The 19,249-nt window shown below is 43.8% G+C and overlaps 1 protein-coding gene across 1 annotated transcript in view; it reads left to right on the top strand.

Annotated features, from left to right (window-relative positions):
- MORC4 (MORC family CW-type zinc finger 4) overlaps positions 1–19,249 on the top strand; it is an 844,810-nt gene that overhangs the window by 351,538 nt on the left and 474,023 nt on the right. The window lies entirely within an intron of this gene.

The following is a 19,249-nucleotide window of genomic DNA, read 5'->3' as shown; positions in this document are numbered from 1 at the left end:
CAGCTTTATGTGTAATTTGGCAACCTGAACCTTAATTTTCAAGAATTTATACACGTCTATTGAGTTTAATTCATTTTCCATCATTAGTGCGGATGTGCATTAGTTCATTAGTGGCACATGCTTTGTACCAGGTTTGTGACAAAAAACAGTGATTTAGACCCAGTCTCAATATCCCGGAGAGCATTGCCTCTCCTATTTAAAGATCTTCGCTGTGTCGCCTTGGATGTATTGGTGAGGGTGCTCCAGCTCACACAGTGGGCATGTTTGTAAAAACCATGAAAGCCAGAGGCAGTTTGTTTCTATAACAGAGAAGAAAATAAAAACAAGCCCATGCCACACAAGGGGCTTCATTTATGAGGCCCCTAGTGCTGCCGTAACGTTCCGTGGTGCAGGAGCCTGCTCCATATTTACAAGGCAGCACTAAGCTACTTTTTTTTAGCTTAATGCTGCCTCGTGACTATCATTCCCTTTAACACATTTATATGAATTAATGGGGTGTGCAATGGGTGTTGCTGGGGGTGTTCCCAGCAACATCCATGGCTTTTGTGACTCTGACGCAAGAAATCGGAAATCCGAGGCAGCACCAAAAACGTACACCTCCGGGAGGCATAAGGGAGGCACAACGAGGAGAAATATCTTTATTTCTCCTCGTTGTTACCTTTTCTATGTATGGTGCATTCTGCAGCACACATAGAAAGAGGAAAAAGCTACTTGTGATTGTTTTTGTGCAGGAAGGTTTTCCTGCGGAAAATGGTATGTAAAGGGTCACAATCCTTCAAGTTTGTGGGTGTACCTCTGCCCCTGCAGTGATCCACTCCCAGAAAAGCCTGTATTTAGAAATGTAGAAAATCTACCATACTTTAGGACTCTCCTTCATATCCCAATGCCCTATGTGATCGCTATCCTGTGATTAAGGACGTAGAATCATGAGGGGATCAGGGTATGCAGATGAAACCTGTCTTGGAACATCACACAAAGGAACAAAATTATGTTGCCAAGTAGCAAGGGCTGCTCCGCTGTATGACTGTTGCAAACATTATATTTCTGGCAGTGAAAGCAGCGCTCACTAAGATTTTTGTTTTGCTGTATTCCCTTTTATAAAGTGTTTCTGTGCAAAATGATACAAATAATTCAGACTTGCTTGAATGCCAATGGGAGTCTGATCAATTAAGACTATGTCATTGGCATGCAAAAGAGTGAACAAACATTTAGAACCTATTTTTGGGCGATGATTCTTTTCTTTATGCAAATAGGATGGGGACTCGGAGAGGTACAAAGACAATAATAAGGGTGTCAACACACAACCTTGCTTCAAACCATTTAGTATGGGGATAGCGTTAGAAAGACCTTGAGCTCACCCCAATAGCATTTTACACCAGATAGTGGAAGGCAGGGACACCAAGAGGCACAATAGGCTACTCCGTATTTCTAGGGCAGATAACTTCCTAGTTCATCTCGACCAACTTGATTACTTAGAGACCCTCCTATTTTATTGCTTTACTTTGAGATAAGTACCCGCTGCCACCTCTTAAAGTCCGGCCTCTAGAGGTATCAAGTTGAATACCTCCACTGCTATGCTTTAATGTATGTTTATGAAAATATTAATTTTATGAAGCAAAATATTATAAACGTAGCCCACATTCAAGGTACAATCCACCACACAAACTCTGAGGTGTTAGAGATTAAAGACATGTACGTTCTCATTTTTCATACAAACATCACTCACACACATCTCAATTCCTTTTCTACCTTTTTGCACAGAAGAAAACAATCTTCAATTTTCATGTGAAGTATGAATGAAAACATATATATCCATACATGCCAACATTTCAGAAGAGCAAAGTGGGAGATTTGAAAAAAAATCCAAAAAAAATCGGGAGAATGGGGCCTTTAATCGGGTTACCGTCATGTATAGGCTTTGAAAGTGTGCTGCTGATTAGAAGCATGGAGCGCAATGACAGGCAGATAGAGGGTGGGTGCAAGTGTTGAACACTGGCCTGGCAGGTTACTGGCAGTGTATACCCCCGCCCCCCCCTCCCTCTCCCCAACCCCCGTCCTAACAGCTTCCCGGGCACACACACAGCCGTCCCCGAGTACTTCATAGGTCTTTAAAAGCCCATTCGCTTGTTAATGAGGCATTGTTGGTTTTTCAGTCCTTCTAGAGCCCCTGTCTGCTACTATTGACTATTGCTGGATGTTACACAATACCTACCAAGCCCTGTCAGCTGAAACCCCTGAGGAATCGGGTTTTTGCTTTCAGGAATCGGGAGGCGGGAGACTAGCCTTCAAATCGGTAGTCTCACGCCTGAATCGGGAGGGTTGGCATGTCTGATATATCCTCTGAATTAAACTACTTACATTACACGTGTTTACAATTTGAGGCACATAGATATGGTGTTAATTCCCCTGAATGGCAACAGTTTGAGATAAGTCATAATGTGGGTATCGCTATGCATCTCTACAGGTTTAAAGGTCAGCAATTTAGCTACCAGATCAAAATTCGACCCCAGTAAAACGGGTCTCACTTCTTGCAGAACATCATATATTTGTGGGACACTCTAAGTGAAAATGAAATGAAAAACCATCACCTCATCCTGCACTAGGAAACTTGGGACAGCCCCACTTCTCCAGCCAAACAGAAGACTCCTTATTCATCCCACCATCATCAGCAGCAAAGAGCAGCGAAGCAGAACCATCATCCCAACCAAACAATAAAGATTGGATCACATGCACACCACTCATCCTTCTCCTACATCCATTCAAGGGACCTATTCATCCCTTCCTCTGTCCCGAGAGTTGAAAAGGACGTAGAGGGCTGAGAAATAAAAGTGGAGAGCTGAGAAGAAGTGCAATGGTTGGGTATTAGAAAGTCATCTTTTTGCCCTGTTCACCCACATTTTTTTGCTGAATATTACTGTTGTTAACTGACTCTGACTGTACCATGGGCTTTGCTAATCAGGCCCACGGCCAGTGCTATGTGTAAAAAGGTACATGTAACAGGGTGCACTTACAATTGACAATGACAAACCCTATAAGTCCCTAGCATATAATACGGCTAGGGGTTTACACAACTTATATGTACCTAGTATGTAATAAGGCATGGAGTTTTGGAGGCTAGGGGATTTCCTACACTTGCATGTGTGCACTGCTGAGTGCCTGCTGCCATTTTGAAGGCAGCCTGGCCTTGCAGACTGTCTTTTTTTTGTATAAAGAGTTTTATTTCGATTTGCACAGGTTACACAGCTGTGTGCCTACAACCCTGGGGCCGGCAGCATGCGATTAAATGATTGTATCTCAGATACCACAGCTTTTACACCGACATTCCGGGGGACCGGCAGCGATTTAGGATTCATTGCATATGAATGTACCGGTGCGTGCATGCCATTAGGCCTAACTTGTAAATCAATACTTCCAGAACAAATAAACTCCCCCATCCCCCCTGCCATGCCTTAAGGTTCAAAAACCAAAATATACACTTCTTATAGCTATCTGTAAGCGTCTATTGTGTGCCCCGCTCATTCCCAACTACATTGTTCTCCAACATCAGTAAACTCAGGGTATCGACAGATTTATCTCATATAGCAATACATAATGGATACAATCTTTATCACAGCATTAGACATAAAGTTTTCACGTGTTTCGATCTGCCCGGAGGTCAAAACCTCCCTGTTCCAGCCAACTCACGAAGGGACCCCACACATCTAGAGGTCTAGATCTACTAGGTAGCAAGTACCAATAATTTTACAATTGATCCTTGCAGTATGTGGCCGCGTTTATCCATTCCGCTATTGTAGGCGGATGTGATTTTTTCCAGTGTATCGCTACCGGACGTTTTGCAAGCAGAAGCAACATGGACGTTAGGTTGCGAGAACCTTTTGGTATATCTAGTACAAAGCCTAACAGTGCCACTAGTGGGGAAGTCTGAAGTTGAATGTTGGTAATGTTACCGATGTGTTTAAGAACCTCCGACCAGAATTGCGCTATTGGTCTGCAGTACCATGCTAAATGTATGAAAGTGGCGTCTTGGTCCCCACATCTCCAACATCTTGTGTCTGGTTGTATGCCCATTCGATGCAACTGTAGCGGTGTTCGATAAACTCTGTGCAAAAAAATAAAATATATAAGCAGTAACCTGTAGTTTGGCGAAAGGTATTCCAGTTGTGAGCAGCAGAATTGCCATTGTTTATCTGTAATTGAAATACCAGATTCCCTCTCCCACTCTGCTTTTGATGTACTTGAAATAATAGTTGATGTCTCTTGCGTTTTGCTGTAAATCCGCTTTATCAATTTACTAGGGGACTGGTTCGATTAAATATTTTCCAATGCTGGTAGTGGAGGAGGAGCACAAGGGAATTCAGTGTATCTCGCCTTACATGCCGCCCTAAGTTGATAATACAGCAACATGTCTGAGGCTGAGGGTGAGTGCGGGTCGCACAACTGTTGAAGAGACAGGAATGTATCATCTGGGTATAAATCCTTTCCTGTTATTAGATTATGGTCCCTTGCCCATTTGTTGGTAGCCTTATCTGTTAGTAGGCCTATAAGCGGGTTTCCCTCCAGTGGCATAGGCGGAGCAAATAATTATTTGTGCCCTGCCCTCTTTGCTATGTTTCTTCATGCCCAATGTGTTGTTTCCACCATATTTATTTCCGAGTGGTGCCATTTATAAGGATGATATACTGCCTCATTTAGAGGGGCAGGTGCTGTTATATCTATCTCTATCGCCACGTGGGGTTGCTATGGAGTTGGGTGTTGCCAGTAATGCAAGTATTGTGGCTGCGCACTATAAGCATAAAGCTCAAAGTCTGGGGCCCCTAGGCCACCCTGAGAGAACAGTAGAGTCAGTAAATTCCAAGACATTCGAGGCTGTCTGCCCGCCCAAACCAACTCAAGGATACTCATGCGGAGCCGTTTAAAGAAGTGAGTGTTGAGCGGCATAGGTATGTTCACAAATAAATATAAAAGTTTGGGAAGTATTTATTTATTTATTTTATTTATTATTTTATTTATTTATTTTATTTTTGACACTTGTAAAGCGCAACAAATACCCGCAGGCGTCTCGGCGCTAACAATTCACATACTTGAAAGTAGGATGGAAGCTGGTGCGGAAATAAGTAAGTCTTATTGGTCAAACAGCCATGTCTTTAAAAGTTTGCGGAACTGAAAAAATGAGAGGGTCATCCTGATGTTTTGAGGGAGAGTATTCCATAGTTTGGGTGCTGCCACTAAAAAGCGGCGATCACCCCAAGACACTGTTTTGGATCGTGGGATCACTAGTTGGTTTAGAGTGGAGGAGCGAAGCTGTCTACAGGGTGTGTAGGGTTTGAGTTGATCCTTGAGAAAGTGAGGTCCTTGATTGTTAAGTGCCTTATAGACTATACATAAGGACTTGAATGTTATTCTATTTCGAATCGTCAGCCAATGATATTCCTTTATGGTTTCAGATATGGACTCAAATTTGAACGTTCCAGAGAGCAGGCGTGCTGCCGCATTCTGAATTGACTGTAACTTCATCGTGATCCTGACCTGGGCATTAAGGAATAAACCGTTACAGTAGTCGAGGGACGACAAAACTAAAGCGCTGACCAATGTTTTGGTCGCTGCCTCTGGAAGAAAAGGGCGAATTTTTCTGATCATTCTGAGCTTGTAATGGGCCGTGGTTGCTACTTTATTTGCATGGTCCATGAAATTAAGTCCTTCGTCAAAAATGACTCCCAGATTCCTGACTTTGACTGTTGGTGTGGGAGGACGACCGAAGGCTGCTGGCCACCAGCACGATGGCCAAGCTGGTAGAAGGGGTCCAAAAATGACTACCTCAGTTTTTTGTGAGTTGAGCTTGAGGCAGTTAGTGGCCATCCATTCTCCTATTTCAAGCAAACCATTTTTAAAGTTTTGTGCCACTTGTCCTCCATCACCTTTGATGGCCAGAACCAACTGCGTATCGTCTGCATAAGATGTTAGGCTCATCCCATGTGCTTTGATGACATTAGCAAGGTCCGACATGTAGATATTAAATAGTGTCGGACTGAGGGATGAGCCTTGGGGAACCCCGCATGGCAGCGAGAGTTGAGCAGATTGGAAAGGACCCAGAGTAACCGCTTGTGTTCTCTGAGCTAAAAAAGAAGCAAGCAGGTCTCTGGCCGAGTGACAGATGCCCAGCTTTCCGACACGGTCGACCAGGATGTTATGGTCTACCGTGTCGAAAGCTGCTGATAGATCCAGCAATACTAAGATTGCTGTCCCGCCTTGGTCCCGAATAGCCCTGACATCGTCTGCGGCTTTAATAAGGGCCGTTTCGGTCCCATGATACTTCCGGAAGCCGAATTGTGTGTCATCCAGCAATCGGTGTCTCTCAATATATTCTGATAATTGAGAGTTCGTGGCCTTTTCAGCCACTTTAGCTAAAAAAGGAAGACTAGCGATAGGCCTGTAATTTTTCAATTCGTTTTTGTCAAGGCATGGTTTTTTTAATAAAGGTTTTAATAAGGTAGTTTTTAACGAGTTCGGGTAGATCCCTGATGACAGTATGGAATTGCAGACTTGTGTAATTACTGGGATAATGGACTCCATAACTGGTGGGAGGACTGAGAAAGGGCAGGGATCAAGAGCGGATCCAGTTTTGATTGATGAGACAATGGTCCTTATGTGGTCGACTGTAAGTGCATAAAAGCTGGTGAAAGCATTTGCCGGAGGAGAACTGGGGGGAGCCGCATTCACCGTTGGTGGTTTAGAAGTAAAGGCTTGGTATATATCGTCCACCTTAGTGTAGAAAAATTTCGCCAAGGCATCACACAGTGCTTGTGATGGAGGGGGAGTAAGGTCAAGGGCATTACCTGACAGTGTTTTTGGTGATCTCATATAGACGCTTGCTTGAATTTTTGGCTTTGTCAATTAGGTCTGTGTAGAATACTTTTTTCGCTTTTACAATCATAGATTTATAGAGTGCCAATGATTCTTTATAGCAGTTCTTACTTGCCGTATCATAAGTTTTCCTCCAGCGCCTTTCCATATTCCTGGTACTTTGTTTTTGTGATCTTAAATCATCAGTGTACCATGGAGCGGTCGGTTTGGATCTATTTCTAGACAGAGGTTTAATGGGGACCGTGTGATTGGTTGCCTGGGCAAGCCAGGACTGGAATTGTTGTGTTGCCACGTTGGGGTCCGCTGACAGCGTTGGGCGGGTGCTGTCCAGCTGTGTTTTCAAATCTGTTTATGTTCTTCCAATCTTTGAAAGAACTTTGTTTGGTTAAGGTGGGTTTCTTGTTTAAGTGAGTCTTAATTGTGATTTTACCAAGTATGGCATAGTGATCGGTCCATGGCATCGGAAGTCTGTCCGTTATTTGTAGACCATCTACGTTGGAGAATATGGCATCTAGGGTATGGCCTGCCGAATGAGTGGCAGAAGCGACTAGTTGTCTTAGCCCCAGTGTTTCCATGTCGGCAATAAGAGTGGCCGTATCAGATTGATTAACCTGTTCTAAGTGAAAATTCAGGTCACCAAGCACCGTAAATTAATTTTCTGTGGCTAGAGTTTCCATTATAGTGCTAAGATTAGAGAGGAAACCGGTCTTCATTCCTGGAGGGCGATATAGCAGTATCCCCTTGAAATTGAAAAGGGAAGAGAGCTTAATTCCAAACTGCATTGCTTCACAGGCGGAGGATGGGATGGGGGCGGTTCTGACTGTGAAACGTTCTCTGGCTATAATGGCCAGGCCACCTCCTCTTTTCCGTACTCTATCCTGCCGATAGGCTTTGTAGCCATTGGGTACAGCGATTACTAGGTCTGGCTCCGATGAGTCATCGGTCCACGTTTCGGTGACAAAAAGAATGTCTAATTTATAGTCAATAATAAAATCCGCTATTTCCAGACTATGCTTGCATAACGAACGGGCATTAATAAGTGCTATTACAATGGTATCCTCTTTAATAGTCGTTAATTGATTGGACTGAGCGGAGACAGTATGTAAGGGTATAGCGCTTTTACAGTGTGGACAGGGCGAGATGAGTTCGTGTAAAGCCAGTGTAGGGTCTAATCTTAGGCAGCTCGGGTCAGGCAGTGGTCGAAGTTCTAATAAGGATGTACGCGAAAATAGCCGATTGTGGTTAATCGGCGGCCGACCAGGGGTTATGGCCCTAGGCCCGGTCCCAGCGCGGACGGGCGCAGACGGGCTCGCTGCCGGCGCGCCCGCTGCGCCTGCCCGCTGCGCGGACGGGATGGTCTAATGTTTTTATCCATGTGATAGAGGGAGGAGGGTGGGAGGGGTCCAACCACTACACCGCGACCCTTACCTCCCTCAAGATGGCGGCTGAGGTGGGTCGAGTGATGTGTCAGCGCCTAAGGAACAGAAGCGCTGTGGGCAGGAAGAGCCTGTGTTCAGCCTCGGGGCGACGCTAATCTCGCGCCGAGGTAAAGGATATATTTAAAAAACAGTCTGTTTAAAATATATACAGTCTCTAAAAACACTATTAGCAATCAACAGCGTTCAGTCAATACACAAAGAGTAAAGTAGAGATCCCTCGGCTTTCCGCCTCAGGGGAGAAGTATGAGACAAGTAGGAATTTGCACGAAGGGAGACTCTACCCCCTTAAGTATTCTGGGAGGGCGGGAGGGGGCCAACCACTACACCGCGACCCTTACCTCCCTCAAGATGGCGGCTGAGGTGGGTCGAGTGATGTGTCAGCGCCTAAGGAACAGAAGCGCTGTGGGCAGGAAGAGCCTGTGTTCAGCCTCGGGGTGACGCGAATCTCTCGCCGAGGTAAGTATCACAATTTTTGTTATTGTGATACAACCTGTTAGGGAGAGCGGCAATTGTTTCCACCTCTGTATCTTGCTTTCAATCCAGTCTACCACTTTCCCGTAGTTGGTTAACCATATTTCTTGTATTGATCTGCTTATCCATATACCCAGGTATCGTTTTTAGCCTGCCGCCCACTGGATAGGAACTCTGTTTCACATTGGTTAGTGTTATCCATAAGTGTTAACAGCACGGATTTTGCCCAGTTAATCAGCACCCCTGTTAGACATCCGTATCTTATCAATTCTCTCATGACTATGTCTAAATTATCTTTAGGATTTACTAAGTAGATTGTCCTGTCGTCAGTATACTTTGATATTAATCGCCCTCTTGATGTGAAACCAATAATTCGATGTGTATGATGTTGCCTTATCTCAGTAGCAATCGCAAATAGCAATGGCGATAGAGGACAACCCTGTCTCGTCCCCTTCGTGATAACAAATGGTTTCTATATCTGCCCATTTACTTTTATTCTCGCCGTTGGGTTGGTATGTATTATTTGAATTTGCTTAATGAATATGGGGCTGAGTCCGATCCGGGTCAGTAGATCGAAAAGGAACTTCCACTTCAGAGAGTCGAACGCTTTTGTAGCGTCCAATACCACTGCCACCGCCTGAACATGAGGAGCTAAATAATGCAGCAGACCAAACATCACTCTTAGATTATGTGCTGTTGATCTACCCGGTATAAACCCAGAGTGATCTGGTAATGCTATCTGCAGAAGCATTGGCTGTAATCTATTGGCAAGAAGTTTGGCATATATTTTGGTGTCTAAATCAATGATAATGGTCAATAAGAATCTGGTTTAGTGAGGGCTTTGTCAGGTTTCAATAAGGTTATTAATGTGGCTTCTCTAAGAGTAGGGGAAGAACACCTGTTTCCATCGCCTCCAAGTTTACCTGTAGCAAACGAGGGGCAACAATATCCACGTATTCTTTATAAAAGGCCGCAGTAAGGCCATCTGCTCCAGGGGATTTGTCAGCTGGCATGCCATTTATTACTTGCCTCACGTCATCTACTGTGATAGATAGTTCCATGTATTCTCTAGCACCATTGTTAAACCATGCCAGTGCCATGGTATCCAGATAGTCGGGGATGTCTGACTACGTTGGGTTTGTATGAGAAGTGTATAGTGATTGGTAAAAGTGGGTCATAGTTTGGAGTATGTCCTGTGGAGTTCTGACCAACTCCCCAGCACCCGTGTGCAATTCGGTGATATACTCGGATTCCCTCGGAGATCGAAGCAGGCCCGCCAGTGTTTTCTTATCAGGGACCCCCTCTCCATAGCACCTAGCCTCAGTGCATATATGCCGTTTCCCTCTCTGCCTCCTCCTGGAATTCTGTCAATTTTGACCTAAGTTGAGCCGTAGCTTCAGTGGATGGAGTATCTCGCTTTTCTCTTTCTAAGTTCTGGATGCCACATTCCAGCTTTTGTAACGTGATACCTATAGCCATAAGTACTCCCAACCTTAGTGCCATACAATGTCCCCTAGTGACCACCTTGAGAGCCTCCCACAGCATCCCAGGCGATTCACTGTACCCTTGTTTAATGTGAAATATTCAACTAGTTTCTCTCTTAGTTCTTCACGAAAAACCTGATCCTTCAGTGCTCTTGATGGGAATCACCAGCTAAACGGTTTTATGTATGGCGGTGGAATTTGCAATTTTATCTGAGTGGGCGCGTGGTCAGAGAAGGTCTGTGGGTAATGTGTAGCTTCTGTGACCCAAGAGTGTATGTCCCTAGAGACCAACCAGTAGTCCAGCCTGGACCAAGCGTTCTGATGCTGTGTCACACACGCGCCCTCCCTAGTCGTCGGTTGGAGAGCTCTCCATGTGCCTACCAATTGTAAATCCTCTACAATACCTAATAACATCTCTGCTGCTTTCGGATGGTGTTCACGAGAGGCTCCCTGTCTGTCTGCTGTAGGTAACATAACATTAAAATCTCCCCCCCACATTATTGCTACCTCTCCCAGTGCCTGGACTTTCTGCCAGATGTGCCGAAAGAATACTGGGCTGTCCGTGTTAGGACCATAGATGTTTACTATCACAACTGGGGTGTTGTATAGTGTACCTTGAAGCAGGATATATCTACCTTCGCTGTCTATTGTCAAGTGATGTGTCTTCCATTGCAGTCCTCTACGTATTAATTTTGCTACACCCCTTGAATAATTCGAGTAGTTGGCTTCAACCACCTCCCCCCATCTGTTATGTCGGAGCGTGTTCGTAACTATGGACACTAAATTGGTCTCTTATAATAAACATATGTTCACCCCATCCCTCACTAGATAAGAGTGAATCAGCCTGGCCTTCCACCGGTCATTTAAGCCCCTAACATGCCATGAGAGACATGTGATAGCCTTCATGAATAGTGCATGTGAAATGTATGCTGGGGGGCACCTCTTCTCTCCAGTGTGGCCAGTGTGTGTGTATCTGTTCGTGCAGCGATGGCAGCGTACAATGTGACAAGTACCCATAGTCGGTCGAGCGACAGGCATGTATAAGAGCGATTCAGGCACAGGGGACTCTTGAGCCCTGGTATTGGACATGGCTGGTAAGTTAAACAAAATCCATCTCCTTCCCCCCTCCACCCATACCAACCCCCCAATTAGGTTTTGAATCTCCCTCCCTCTCCCCGTGAACTGTAAACTGACCGTCCACATAGTTGAACATATGGGAATCATTCCGTGGGGGCGCGTGAGACCACCGGCAATACTCCCCAACACTTTTGGCAGGGTGGCCGAGAATAGAACACTCAACCTTAGTCCATGAAATTAACCAGTTTTACATTCCTAACTCACCCACTTAATATAACCTTTCCAACCAACTTTTGAGTAGGACGCTTACCTATGCTTGGTCAGCATAGCAATTGCTACGGAGAGTCCACAAAGTACAGTATTACATTTCACCCGTAGCGAACACTTATCTGCTCTTCCAGCGTGCATGTTCAGGACCATCAATGATTATCACTCAGATTTCTCTCAGTCTGTGAATCGCTTGTCGTCGCTTGTTGTTTCTGATCTTTCACCATCTGTTTCGCGTATGCAAGAGCAGCTTTAGCGTTTGTAAAAAAGGTAGGATTCCCGTGGCTTTGAATTCTCAGTTTGGCAGGGTAGATCAAGGCGTATTTGGTCCCGATCTGTTGGAATATTTTCATTACAGGAATGAATTCCCAAATTCCCTTTGGGCAACCTGAACTTGTAGTGTGAAGTCCGGGTACAGAGCTATGTTATTACCTTTGTATTGTATATCTCCCTTCTCCCTTGCAAGTCAGAGAATCATATCTCTATCTCTGTAGTTAAGCACTCTTGCCAGAATTGGTCTCGTCGGTGCTCCTGGTCTTGGGCATAGCGGACAGGTCCGGCCCAAAAAGATCTTTCATCATCACCTCAATGTATTTCTCCATGTTTTAAATGTCTGGCAGGGGTACCCCCTCAGGAAAAATCAAGTAGAGACATGGGACCAACTGCGCAATAAAAACGTTGACTGGTTGTCAAAACATAAAGGGTTCAGGGTGGCAAACACAACCGACATTATTATGGTGCACAGAGTAAGCTGTGTAGGGCCGTCCCTAAAGAACATCGAGGGGGACTGTATAGTCGTTAACTTCCGAAATCCCCCAATGTTTAGATCATTATTGATGGTATAGGAAGCAAAAGCTACTAGCTTAACCCATGTCTGGTCATTGCCATTGGGTTGCTTTTATAAACCAGCTTTGGGACCAAAAAGTAACGATGACCCAGCCCTAACTAGGCATAATAGGTTTTCACCATTTTCTGCCCTAGACAATCAGGATTGACTGCCACTCCCTCTGATACCAAATGAGATTATCCCTGCATTAATTGAGCATCTGTCTCGTGGCCACCCCAACCCAACTAGGTCTGGTATCTACTCAAACCTTAAAATATTAAGCTGGAATGTTGCCGGTCTGGCATGCAAAATAAACTTGCCAGACTGGATAGAAATAGTCCAAAAACTGGATATCCTTATGTTACAGGAAACTTGGGCTATGCAGGGTTTACATTTGGAAGGGTTTGAAAGTTTTAATATCGTTATCCCCATTCCTAAGGCATGTCGCCCATCTGGCGGGCTCTCAATTTGGATTATTATCTCTGCAGGAGGCAGTGTAAAGGTTCTTGGCACTAAAAATGACAAGTTTCAGGCTTTGATTTATACAAGGGGGATTTCTGTTTGTCTAATTAACTTTTATAATAACGATTTTTATACTATTCCTAATATGAATTTTATTAATCTGTTCCAATTGATTTCAACTCTACAAACCCTTAAGGGCTTTGACAATTTAGCCAGTATTTGTTTGGGGGGTGATTTTAATGCTAGGTTTTCCAGTGGAAACAAATGAATCACGGATTCTCTCACCAATGTGCCCCCATGTAATAGGGGGATTGAGTTATTGGATCACCTGTGTAACCACAACTTAATTAATGCTATGGAAATTGCCGCAGTATCCTATAAGGAGAAGCATGTTGAGCCAACATATAGAAGCAGGGTCAGTGCTTCCACCAATTGACTATGTTTTTATTTCTTCTATTTTAGAAGATTGTCTGTTGAAAGCTGAGGTTATACCAACTGTTCCAGGTGACCATAATCCTATTAAAATAACACTGAGAATTGCTCCTAAGCCTACTTATGCTAAAGAGTGTGGCACAAGGAATTTATCACCCTTTACTGATAATTTAGGATTAGTTTGGCGAGGCATTGGTAACAATAATTTGTTTTTTAATATGGTAAGCGAATACTCGCCACTTATCAATACTTGCCTGACACTAAAAGACCATAACCCTGAGATAATTGGCGCCTTTGTTCAACTCTGCAAAGGTATTACATTTATGCTATTTAGGCCCACAGTTGAAACACACCCTAGACCTAGATGGTTTAACAAAGATTGCTCTTTAGCAAATAGACAGCTTCGTAAGGCACTGTGAATGATCCCCAGGATCTGGTTCTTATTAAATCTCTGAGGCAACATTATAAAGTAGTTATTAGGCTACGAAAGGACGAAATCACAAAAGAGCGTTGGGCCAACCTCGCATGTGCTGCTACATTCAAGAACAGGAATGACTTTTTGGCTGCAGTCAAAGATATGAGGTCAATGGGACACTCATTAACCCCCATAAGCTAGCGATGCATGGGAAGCACACTTTTCTAAAATGTATTCAGCTCTAGCTCAAAATGAGGACCCTTACGAATATCAAGCTGCCACCAGGATTGAGATAACCCTGTCAGAAGTGGAGGACGCCATTTAACAGAGTTTGGGCAACAAAGCTCCCGGTCCTGACAGACTGCCCATTGATATTATTAAAAATAAACCTGACTTCTGGACGCCCCTTTTACTAAATATTTTTATTAGCTTAACTATAGCCACAATTCCATATACATGGTCCACTAGTATCATTGTACCTATTTTTAAAAAGGGTGATGATCCAATACAAGCTGTTATCGACCAATCTCCCTGATCGATAATAAACCGTAAGTTCTAGGGAGGATCCTTTACAACAAGATAAGGTTATGGGCTGAGGAAGACCATATTTTACAACCATGCCAGTTAGGATTCAGAAGCAAAATAGGCACAATCAAACAGTTTCGAAACCTCAACCTGATTATAGGCAAATATACTATTGCCCCAAAAATATCCTATTTATTTGGCTTTTATGGATCTTACCTCAGCCTTTGACTATGTTAACAAGTCACACTTATGGTCTATTATTTTAAAATACAGGCTCAATGGGGTTTAGTCCCTTTTTGAGCTTATTTGCACAGGGACTTGTATGCCCGGGTGCGGATCAGCAAGAGTGGGGAGGTATCAAAAGATATCAAAATTGGTAGAGGGGTCAGGCAGGGGTGCATTTTGGCCCCACTCCTTTATATTTCATACATCAATGACCTACATAATCACTGGCCCTATTGTATGCCGATGATACGGTCTTAATGGACCACACACTTAAAGCCCTACGCGCTTTACTATCAGGTTTTGTAGATTTGATGGCTGTTTTAGAGTTAAGGACTAATTTTAAAAAACCTTTTTAATGGCTTGTGGACCGAAAAGGTATCCTATTAATACAATCACTGTGGATTTGAAAGTTTCTGCACTTTTCCTTATTTGGGGCTGGTATTTGCAGCAAATGGGTTAACCACTTGGTGCAAAGCAAAAGCAAGTTTTTAAAAGCTATCAACTCAATCCTTGGCCTGCCTCAACCCAAAAAGACAGAGGTGGTTTTAGCCATTAATACCATTTTTAAATCACAGTGTATATCCACCGCAACATATTGCGCCGAAGTCTGGGGTTTTACAAAGTGTAAAAGTATCCAGAGAGAAGGCAATAGATTTTGTAGGAAACTCCTGGGAGCCTCGATTTCTTCATCTGTACGTTTGCCATAAAGAACTGAAATTGCCATATGTTGAAGATTATATCGGGGCTTGCCCAGCTATATTCTGGCTTGCATTCTGGAAAAACCTGCAGCGACCCTCAACTGCGATATAATAATACATTGTCTGAAGTGCAAGAAGGGTAGGGATATACCTCGGCTTGCCGCTGTAAGGGAGAGCTTAAAATGCGTGAATCTTCTGCACATTTTCCTAAATCCTACTGATTTTGAGGGCATAAACAAAAAAACCTGACAGGAGGTTCTTTACGCACAGTATAGTAACGCAAGATACGAAAAAGAGGTACAGAAAACCTCAATCGTCAGGTATATGTCCATAGAGGATGCCTCCCATTTTCCAGCCAGCTATCTTTTAAAACCTATAGGTGGATGGGAGAGAGGATTGCTTTTTCGCCTAAGGGCCGGTTCACTGAGATTTTACTATGCTTCCCTCTAGGGTACCATGCCAGCCTTGACCAACTGTCATGCACCTGTGATGATCACGATTCAAAAAGGGGGTTGGTGATGGACAGAGTATCTGAATTAAGCAGAACACTCCTACCCAGTCAAAATATCAGTGCTTGATCCATCACCGTTTTTTAGCTCACTGCACCATCCCAGTTCAGAACCTGGCTACATGCAAATTAGTCTGACCCTGGCCCAGTGCATCATGGGAACAGGGCAGACCAAACTACCAAGCCAATTCTTTACTGGAAAGGAAACAAGCTTCCGGGGACCGGTTTCTGGCATTACAGCCGTCTTCGGCCCGGCTTGCTTGAATCCTGATGGTGCAGTGAGCAAGGGACTCACATCTGAGCATACCCTTCCACACTTGTGGTGGCCAAAACGACTCAAAAAGGGGGGTGGTGATGGACAGAGTATCTGAATTAAGCAGAACACTCCTACCCAGTCAAAAGATCAGGGCTTGATCCATCACCGTTTTTTAGCTCACTGCACCATCCCAGTTCAGAACCTGGCTACATGCAAATTAGTCTGACCCTGGCCCAGTGCATCATGGGAACAGGGCAGACCAAACTACCAAGCCAATTCTTTACTGGAAAGGAAACAAGCTTCCGGGGACCGGTTTCTGGCATTACAGCCGTCTTCGGCCCGGCTTGCTTGAATCCTGATGGTGCAGTGAGCAAGGGACTCACATCTGAGCATACCCTTCCACACTTGTGGTGGCCAAAACGATTCAAAAAGGGGGGTGGTGATGGACAGAGTATCTAAATTAAGCAGAACATTCCTACCCAGTCAAAAGATCAAGGCTTGATCCATCACCGTTTTTTAGCTCACTGCACCATCCCAGTTCAGAACCTGGCTACATGCAAATTAGTCTGACCCTGGCCCAGTGCATCATGGGAACAGGGCAGACCAAACTACCAAGCCAATTCTTTACTGGAAAGGAAACAAGCTTCCGGGGACCGGTTTCTGGCATTACAGCCGTCTTCGGCCCGGCTTGCTTGAATCCTGATGGTGCAGTGAGCAAGGGACTCACATCTGAGCATACCCTTCCACACTTGTGGTGGCCAAAACGATTCAAAAAGGGGGGTGGTGATGGACAGAGTATCTGAATTAAGCAGAACACTCCTACCCAGTCAAAAGATCAGGGCTTGATCCATCACCGTTTTTTAGCTCACTGCACCATCCCAGTTCAGAACCTGGCTACATGCAAATTAGTCTGACCCTGGCCCAGTGCATCATGGGAACAGGGCAGACCAAACTACCAAGCCAATTCTTTACTGGAACGGAAACAAGCTTCCGGGGACCGGTTTCTGGCATTACAGCCGTCTTCGGCCCGGCTTGCTTGAATCCTGATGGTGCAGTGAGCAAGGGACTCACATCTGAGCATAGTGAGTGATGATCACAGCAACCAAACAGTGTTACACTTTTTATTCTTTTGTAATATTTATTCAAAATATACAAAAGGATTTTTGATGTAATTTTTTTTAAAGTGCTACTATTCATCATAAAGCAGCTCACATGAAAATCCCTAAATTGGAAGAGGGTGAATTAATCTTTCGTGTAGGCCCATTCCTGAAAGTAGCTGTACATGCACACAAAACAATGTGTACCCCATGAAGGCTTATTATTGACCTATATTAATATTGTATTTATGATGATTGTCTTAATATTCGGATCCCTGTCTACTGATGTCATCTATTTTATTTTTTCACGGTAGAAACCACATACAACCTATAGGTTCCCATTTAGAATATGTTTTTATGACATTGTATCTCTTTTTTATCAATTATTGCATTTTCATGTTGCTATTTTGATTTGTTTTGTGCTAATATGGATATATCATATCCGAATAAAGATTTTGATTGATTGATGTTTTGGTTTTTTAAATGCTTTACACCACTGTCTCCAAAGTTAGACCTGACCGCTCTCTGTCAGCTACCAAGGGTTTAGCAAGGGACTACTTTATTGAGACCTTTTCTGGACCCTATACCTTGTTAGTAGCCTTATTACTATCGGTAGGTGCATAGTTACTCCTTCCCATAACACACTTTCCAACATGTAACTATCCAGTAATCCCTTTCATAAGGCTAATCAGGAACCTCCTTGTACCGCCCACCACTTCCACCAATTAAATTGGCTGAGAAGGAGAAGAAAAATGTAGCTTGACACCAAAAGATATACAGGCCTGGGCATTCAGAGCTCCTTGGATCACCATGACAAGCCTCACTTGACACTCACCATAACCAGTTGGCTAAGCTGACCACAAGGTCATCAGCTGTGATCTCAGCTCCACAGCTCCAATTTACAGAGGTTAATCCAAGTTAACAAGGACGTTGACTAGGTCTTCAAGAGCTTTCAAATAAACCACATTAACCCTTACTTATGCTTCTATTAAGTCCCACATCACGAACACCAGCTCCTCAGCATCATGTTACATCTTATAGACAACAAGCATGCCATCAGATGCCAAAAAAGGAGTGGAAGCTGATGTCACAAGACATTGTAGTTTCACTGAAATTTCACAACTGCCTACTATATGAACTCTATTAATGAAGCTTTCATAAAAAGGAGGCACTTTTCAAGATGATCAAGAACTGATGTAACCACACTCCAGACTCTCTTCTTTAACCGTCTCTCTTCAGATTACCCAACTAGTACTCTGAAAACTATTGCATTTGAAGACGATGCAATCTCATCATCAATACAGAAAGGAACTTCCAGTGAGGCCCTGACTCCCTTCCCCCAAACATTGTCAACATGTTCTTGATACAAGGTGCCTTTCAGAATGTCCTATGACTGCTTTTGCCCTTCCAAAACAAAAGGGCTACTGGATGCTGATGAACTTGTTTATTACTGTCTGATGACATGCCTAAAATCCCTAGAAAAGATGATTGAAGTCCATAGCTAATCATCTTCACAAGATCAAAAGCAATGGCTTCCTGCAGTATAAATTCAGACCGCCATATGACATGGTAATGGACGCCCTTCAAGTAGTCACTAAAGCTCTTCCAACCTCAAACAGCATGGATTTCTGCCTTTGCAACCTGCTTGAACTTGGTATGCCGCACCAAATGGGAACCCCAAGTCTCCTTGGATCCTGTTGAATGAGGACTGGAAACATGAGTCTTTGTACACCCCGCTCAGTTGCCTTGAGTAGAAAGATCAGTGGATCCTATGTGGCTCCCAGAATTTATTTGAACAAACACCAGAAGTCGGAGAAAAGAGGTACACTTACCGGTAACCATCACTCCAACGTCATGAGGCCACCCTTGTTTGAATAAAGGAAAAAGGAAAAGAGCTTTATAACTGGGTTGTGTATAAGATCTGGAATATCTACTGGTCAGACAACATCATTCTTAGTTACAGGTAGAAGGAGGTTATTTTATGTTCCTTGCAAATACAAAATAGGGGTATTCCATTTCTTGGGCCATTTTAAGAGGTGTTTACACTGGTTTCCTATATATGGGCTCAAAGTCTTATCCTCCATCTCAATGTTCCAGAATTCTCATCCAGTATTGGGATATATTTAATTGATTCACATGACTGAATCACTCCCCGTCGTCAAGATGGGAGTTCCACAGTAACATAATCAAGCAGTATTTTAATAAT

The sequence above is a fragment of the Lissotriton helveticus genome, chromosome 4_1 (genome assembly GCF_964261635.1).
Source record: "Lissotriton helveticus chromosome 4_1, aLisHel1.1, whole genome shotgun sequence".
NCBI classification, from domain to species: domain Eukaryota; kingdom Metazoa; phylum Chordata; class Amphibia; order Caudata; family Salamandridae; genus Lissotriton; species Lissotriton helveticus.
Note: the sequence above shows the minus strand (reverse complement) of the source record. Positions and strands in the feature narration are given on the sequence as shown.